Source organism: Chrysemys picta, unplaced genomic scaffold (assembly GCF_011386835.1).
Source record: "Chrysemys picta bellii isolate R12L10 unplaced genomic scaffold, ASM1138683v2 scaf3001, whole genome shotgun sequence".
Taxonomy (NCBI): domain Eukaryota; kingdom Metazoa; phylum Chordata; order Testudines; family Emydidae; genus Chrysemys; species Chrysemys picta.
In genome coordinates, this window is record NW_027055703.1 from 1 (window position 1) to 7,000 (window position 7,000).

General features: G+C 59.6%; 1 long non-coding RNA gene across 1 annotated transcript; it reads right to left on the minus strand.

Annotated features, from left to right (window-relative positions):
• Nucleotides 1-926: 926 nt before the first annotated feature.
• Nucleotides 927-6,949, minus strand: LOC135980387 (uncharacterized). The gene is made up of 3 exons (XR_010597479.1): nt 6,780-6,949; nt 4,235-4,426; nt 927-2,025 (listed from the first exon to the last, which is right to left on the minus strand). It is a non-coding gene; the product is annotated as an uncharacterized LOC135980387 (long non-coding RNA).
• Nucleotides 6,950-7,000: the final 51 nt, after the last annotated feature.

Here is a 7,000-nt window from a genome sequence, read left to right on the forward strand (position 1 = left end):
AGGGAGGACGGTGAGCGAGATCCCCGTGTGCGGACGATCTCCTCACACGGGGCTCCCAGCACTCTAGCCCAGCACTGAGTGTCCCAGAGAGGAGCGGGGAGAGGCCAGGCCAGGTTGGGATTTTGGAGGAGTGATGTGGTTGGTGTGGAGGGCAGTTCAGGTCTCCGGATGGCGGGGGTGCTCTGCACCTCTGACCTCGCAGGTGCCTTGTCACTAGTGTGCCCCTCTCCCGTCTGCACTAGCCCCTGGAGGGCCATGAGCGCAGGAGTCAGAGCGGGTCCCTGAGGGTTGGTAGCCTCCTGCCTTGAGCCTCAGAGACCCTTTCCACCACAGAGACGGCTGGACATTTCATCTCCGTGCTCCCCTCTGGTTGCTAGCTGATGCCCCTGCACTAGCATGATCCGCTCTCTGCCCTGCGGGACCCCTCTCGCGGGCGGGGTCTCCAGAGCCCCGTGCTAAGGGGCTGATCTGCCGTCCTAGGCAGAGGGACACGCCATCCAGGTGAGCCCATGGGCGTTGAGCTCGGTGACCAGGAATGTGCCCTGCACTGAGCTGCCGGCATGGCATGGGCTGGCCTGTGGGGGCAGGTGGGCTGCTCTGTCTCACACTCCGGCCCCTCTGCAGCTTCCTGACTGGGAAAGTGACTTTAAAAGAGCATCTCGATGGCCGTGGGGCTGATTGCTGAGGGGAAGCTGCCCGGCCACCTCTCCTCGCGCCGTCCCTGCAGCGCGGCCTGGCCTAGTTCCTTGGTGCAGGGGTAGAGCCCTGCTGCACTGGGGAGCGTCACGGAGGAACGGCTAGATGACGCTGTCGCCAAGGAAAACAAGTGTCCTGTTAACCGCACAGTGCCCTGAGCTGAGCGAAGGAGACCCTGTGCCCCGCCCGCTGCCACTTTCCTATCCCTGCCAGCCCCTCACAGAGAGTAATGGGGCCATGTGCTTTCATCTGAGCTTATCCGACCCTGTGACATACGGGGGTCAATGTTGCTCCTGCCCCTGTCCCCGCACCTGCTGCTGTTGCAAACAGGCCCCGTTGTGGGGGGCAGGTGAGGGAGGGGAAAGGGAACAGGCCATGTCAGGGAGGGGAGCAACGTGTGGGCAGTACATTGAATCAGCGCAGGCTGTGACTTCACTTTCTGCCCTATGCCCCGAGCTGCCGAGGGGCCAGATGACGCCCAGCGCCTCTGTGAATACTGGCTGAATGCTGGTAACGTCCCCTTCACACTGATCAGGAGAGTCCTTTTATCCCCCGTTTGTGACAATCGAGAACAAACCCCTGCTGGCTGACGGGGCACATGCAGCGGAGCCGTGCGGCGTTGGCGAGGAGCGGTACCGCAGCGCCGGCCCTTGGAGACGTTCTCTGCTTAGGACAGTGCACGGTGTGAGCTCTCACCGCGCAGCCTCCACGCTGGAGTAGTTACTCTCAGGAATCGCAGCCCTGATGCAATTACATGGCACAGCCCTGGAGGGGGAACTGCCAAAGAAACCCACCGCAGGAGCATTCAACTCAGAAAGGGGAACTGCACAGACGTGAGGGGGCTCGTTAAATGGAAATGAAAAGCAACACGCCAGGGTGAAATGCCAGCAAAGCGCACGGAGACTGTTTAAAAACACCATGCTAGAGGCTCCCACTACATGTATCCCGCAAATAAAAAACAAACCAGTGCGAGGATAAAAAAAATGCCCCCAGGGCTAAACAGCCGAGTAAAAGAGGCACTTTGGAAGTCAAATCCTAGTGAGGAAAATACAAAGACGCATAAACTCTGGCAAGTCAAATGCAAAGTATAATAAGGCCAAAAAAGAATGTGAAGAGCAACTAGCTAAGGCACAACAACTAACAGCAAAGTACTGGTTAAGTACATGTGATGCAGGAAGTCTGCCAAACAGTCAGCAAAGCCACTAGGCGATCGAGGCGCTAAAGGAGCACTCCAGGAAGACCAGGCCATTGCGGAGAAACTTCTGTCTTCAGTGCAGAGGATGCGGAGGAAATCCATACGCGCCAGCCCTGCTTTTTAGGTGACAGATGCTAGAATCAAAGAATTATAGACCCATCGGGTTAGAAGGGACTGCAAGGTTCAGGGAGGGCGTTTGGGTGCAGGAGGGGGTTTGGGGTGCGGGCTTTGGGACGGAGTTTGGGTGCAGGCTCTGGACTGGGACAGGGGGTTGGGGTGCAGAAGGGGGTGCAGGCTCTGGGCTGGAGCATGGGGTTGGGGTGCAGGAGGGGGTTTGGGGGCTGGGTGTGAGAGGGGGTTTGGGTGCTGGGTGCAGGCTCTGGGCTGGGACAGGGGGTTGGGGTGCAGGAGGGGGTACGGGAGGGGGTTTGGGGGCACAGGAGGCGGTTTGGGGGCTGGGTGTGAGAGGGGGTTTGGGGGCTGGGTGCAGGCTCTGGGCTGGGACAGAGGGTTGGAGTGCAGGAGGGAGTTTGGGTGCTGGGTGCAGGCTCTGGGCTGGGGCAGGGGGTTAGGGTTGGGGTGCAGAAGGAGTGCAGGCTCTGGGATGGAGTTTGGGTGCTGGGTGCAGGCTCTGGGCTGCGGCAGGGGGTTGGGGTGCAGAAGGGTGTGCAGGCTATAGGATGGAGTTTGGGTGCTGGGTGCAGGCTCTGGGCTGGGACCGGGGGTTGGGGTGCAGGAGGGGGTGTGGGAGGGGGTTTGGGGGCTGGGTGTGAGAGGGGGATTTGGGTGCTGGGTGCAGGCTCTGGGCTGGGGGTTGAGGTGCAGAAGGGGTGCAGGCTCTAGGATGGAGTTTGGGTGCTGGGTGCAGGCTCTGGGCTGGGACCGGGGGTGCGGTGCAGGAGGGGGTATGGGAGGGGGATTGGGGAAAGGGTGTGAGAGGGGGTTTGGGTGCTGGGTGCAGGCTCTGGGCTGGGACAGAGGGTTGGGGCGCAGAAGGGAGTTTGGGTGCTGGGTGCAGGGGGTTGGGGTGCAGGAGCGGATACGGGAGGGGTGTTGGGGGATGGGTGTGAGAGGGGGTTTGGGTGCTGGGTGCAGGCTCTGGGCTGGGACAGAGGGTTGAGGTGCTGGAGGGCGTATGGGAGGGGGTTTGGGTGCTGAGTGCAGGCTCTGGGCTGGGACAGGGGGTTGGGGTGCAGAAGGGTGTGCAGGCTCTAGGATGGAGTTTGGGTGCTGGGTGCAGGCTCTGGGCTGGGACCGGGGGTTGGGGTGCAGGAGGAGGTGTGGGAGGAGGCTTGGGGGCTGGGTGTGAGAGGGAGATTTGGGTGCTGGGTGCAGGCTCTGGGCTGGGACCGGGAGTTGGGGTGCAGGAGGGGGTGTGGGAGGGGGTTTGGGGGCCGGGTGTGAGAGGGAGATTTGGGTGCTGGGTGCAGGCTCTGGGCTGGGACCGGGAGTTGGGGTGTAGGAGGGGGTTTGGGGGCTGGGTGCGAGAGGGGGATTTGGGTGCTGAGTGCAGGCTCTGGGCTGGGGCAGGGGGTTGGGGGGCAGAAGGGGGTGCAGGCTCTAGGATGGAGTTTGGGGGCTGGGTGCAGGCTCTGGGCTGGGACAGGGCGTTGGGGTGCGGGAGGGGGTGCAGGGTGTGGGGCTGGGCCAGGGATGAGGAGTTTGGGGTGCAGCAGGCAGGCTGCCCTGGGGCTGGGGTAGGGGGCCAGAGGGGAAGATCCCCCCATGGACAAGACACTCACCCAAGCGCCGCAGCAGCTCCCCAGATGTCCTAGCTCTTCTCTTGCCCTTACATCCTTCACTTCTCTGGCCATTGGTTTGCTGCATCTCTGAGTCCTCTCTCTATATGCCCTGGCCCAGCAGCTAGTTACCCAGGCTACCCTCCCATTGCCATCCATGGGGGTATCCTGGGCTGTCAGGGCTGCAGGTTTTGGCCCATGGTCAGTGCAGGCGCTACAGCTGCTGCACACCTACGTGGTGATTCCTGCAGCCCATCGCCAAACTGCGGGGCCATATTCTGCAGGGTGGCCTCCCTGGCTGAGATTCTGGGAGCAGAGACACCCTGGATTCGAGAAGGAAAATGACCCCACCAGAACACACTGGAAATGGCTCCCAGAGACGTCCCAGTGACACCTGACTGTGCAGCCCAGGGGTTCTCTGGCAGAAGTTCTCCTGCTTCTTCATTGTCACCGCGGGCAGTGGGAATGGAGCGGGGGTGTCTGCAGGCAGAGCCTTCCATGGCTTTCTGAATGGGAGCCTGACAGAGCTTGTCCCCGTGGTGAAGGGCCCAGATTCAATCCCCACCCGTGCCCATGGGGTCTCTGTGGCCACGGGTTCCCTTACCCATCACTGTAGGCTGTGCAGGAGGTGGAGGAGAACCTGGCCATGGAGGAGGCAGCGTCTCTGGGTCTGAGCAGCACCGGAGCTGGGGGAGCCGGACGGGAGCTTCTGGTACGGGAGGTTTCACATGCGGTCCATGGAGCTGGAGAGGACAGAGCTGGGCCCAGAGTCCTGGGGCAGCTCCTCAGTTAGTTCCTGTAAGACCCAAAGGAGAAGGTCAGATTCAGGCCCCACTGACGCCTGGGCACTTCCCAGAGAGGCTGTCCAGACACAGCCAGCAGGATCCTCTGGCAACACAGCTGGGCCCTGTCCTCCCGATTCCCTCCTTCCCTTCCAACTTGACCCTTGTCCAGCCTCTCGTAGCTGCCCCTTACCTTTCTACCCCCAGCCTCAGCTTACCCTCCAGTCCCACGATTCCCCACCTGCCCCCAGCGCTTACGCCCAGAATTTCCTCTTGGCGGTGCCCAGACCTCAGCCCCAGGAATCCCTGCTCTCTGCTGTCCCCTCCAGTGCCCTGCCCAGGGGAGCCCCCTCCTTGTCCGAGATCTCCTGCCCTCCCACCAGGTCCCCACAGCCGTCTCTCACTCATCTCTCACTCTTACCGCTGTCTTCTCCACCAGGGCCGCTTTGGAGCAGGGTCTTTCTAGGCTGTCCAGCCACCCTTCTGTGCGGTGAAGCACATCGGAGCGGGGGGTGGAGGGAGGCGATGCTTCATCGAGTTTCATAGAGCTTAAGGCCAGAAGGCACCATTGGATCATCTCATCTGACCTCCTGAATGTTCCAGGCCATTAAATTTCACCCACCTACAATCTGAGTCTCTCACTGTAGGTCATTTTCTCCAGCTCTCAGATCATTTGTGTGACTCTTTTCTGCACCCTCTTCAATTTAACACCCTCCTTTTAAAACATAGACACCAGAACTGGCTGTCACTATTCCATTATCTCTCTCACTAATGCTATAGAGAGAGGTAAGATTCCCCCCCTGCTCCTACTCATTACTGCCCTATTTACACATCTGGGCAAGGGGGACCTGGCCATGGAGGTGGAAGAGGACTTGGCCTTGCCCTCCTCCTCCTCCTCCTCCAAGTCATCCTCTTCTGCTTTCTTGTCCATGACCACGTGCTCCAATCCTATGGCCAGGTCCTCCCCCTCCTCTTCTTCTTCCCCCTGCATCAGCACATCCTCCTCCTCCTCCATTCCTGGGTCCCTCCTAGTCTATAGCCAGGTCCTCCCCCTCCTCTTCTGCCTCTTCTTCTTCCCCCTGCATGGCCACATCCTCCTCCTCCTCCTCTGTGCCAAGTCCTCTTCCTCCTGCTCCTTCTCCGTGGCCAAGTCCTAATCTTCTTCCACTTCCTTTTCCTCCATAGCCAGTACCTCCTCTTCCTTCTCTTCTTTCTCCTGCATGGCCACATCCTCGTCGTCCTCCATTACTGGGTCCTCTTCCTTCTCCTCCTCCTGGTCCAGGTCCTCCTTGTCCTCCTCTGTGGCCTGGGCCTTCTCCTCTTCCTCCATAGGCAGGTGCTCCTCTTCCTCCTCCATGGCCAGATCCTTCTCTTCTTCCTTTTGCTCCATGATCAGATGTTCCTCCACCAAGGCCACGTCCTTCTCTTCCTCTTCCTTTACCTTCTTCTTCCTCCTCCTTCTCTGTGGTCAAGTCCTCTTCCTCGTCTATGGAGAGCTCCTCCTCCTCCTCTTCTGCTGACAAATTCTCCTCCTCCTCTGTAGACAGGTTCTCCTCCGCAGACTTAATAAGCCCAGTTCCCTCAGCCTCTCCTCATAAATCATGTGCTCTGGCCCCCTGATTATTTTCATTGCCCTCCACTGGGCTCTCTCCAATGTGTCCACATCCTTTCTGTAGTGGGGGGGGGGGGGGCAAAACTGGATGCAGTACTCCAGATGTGTCCTCACCAACGTCGAATAGAGGGGAATGATCACGTCCCTCGAACTGCTGGCAATGCTCCTACTAATGCAGCCCAATATGCCGTTAGCCTTCTTGGCAACAAGGGCACACTGCTAACGCGTATCCAGCTTCTCATCCACTGTAACCCCAGGTCCTTTTCTGCAGAACTGCCGCTTAGCCAGTCGGCACCCAGCCTGTAGCAGTGCTGGGATTCTTCCGTCCGAAGTGAAGGACTCTCTTGGCACCTGCAGACTCCACCCCAAGGGGCCCCTCCTAGCGCCTGAGTCACAAGGGCTGCTGTGCTCTGGGGAAGTGTTTAGTGCCCAATAACAGACGAGGATCACCATCCAGGCACAAGGGGTACAAATCTATCACAATCCCCCCAGGAACAACACAACAAGTGAGGGAGCTTATTGGGCAGAGGGAAGAAAGGCCTGGGGCTAAGGAAAGAACAGGAGCAACTAGACTAATAACCCATCAACAATAACAGCATTTACAAGGGGCCCGACCCCCCCACAACCAGCTCCCTCCCAGCCCCTGTGCAGCAGAATGGGAGTTGAGTATCAATTCTCTAGGGGCTGATGCCGCCCTGTACTCCTTGGCCAGCTTGAAATTCACAAGGAAAACAAGCACACGTGGGGATCCTTACCAGGTCTTCAGTCTCAGTGTCAGTGGGCACCTCCCAGGCTGTGCTGCGTCTCCCTCTGCTCCACTCCAGCAACAGCCAACAACCGAATGTAAACCGAGCCCTTTGTCTCCGAGCGCTGGCTTCTGATTGGCTCTGGTGGTCGCTCCCCGCGTGTTCCGTCCCCGCCCGGCATTCCGGGCATTCTGGGAAGCGGGATCCTGAGTTCCGCAGCCATTGCAGTG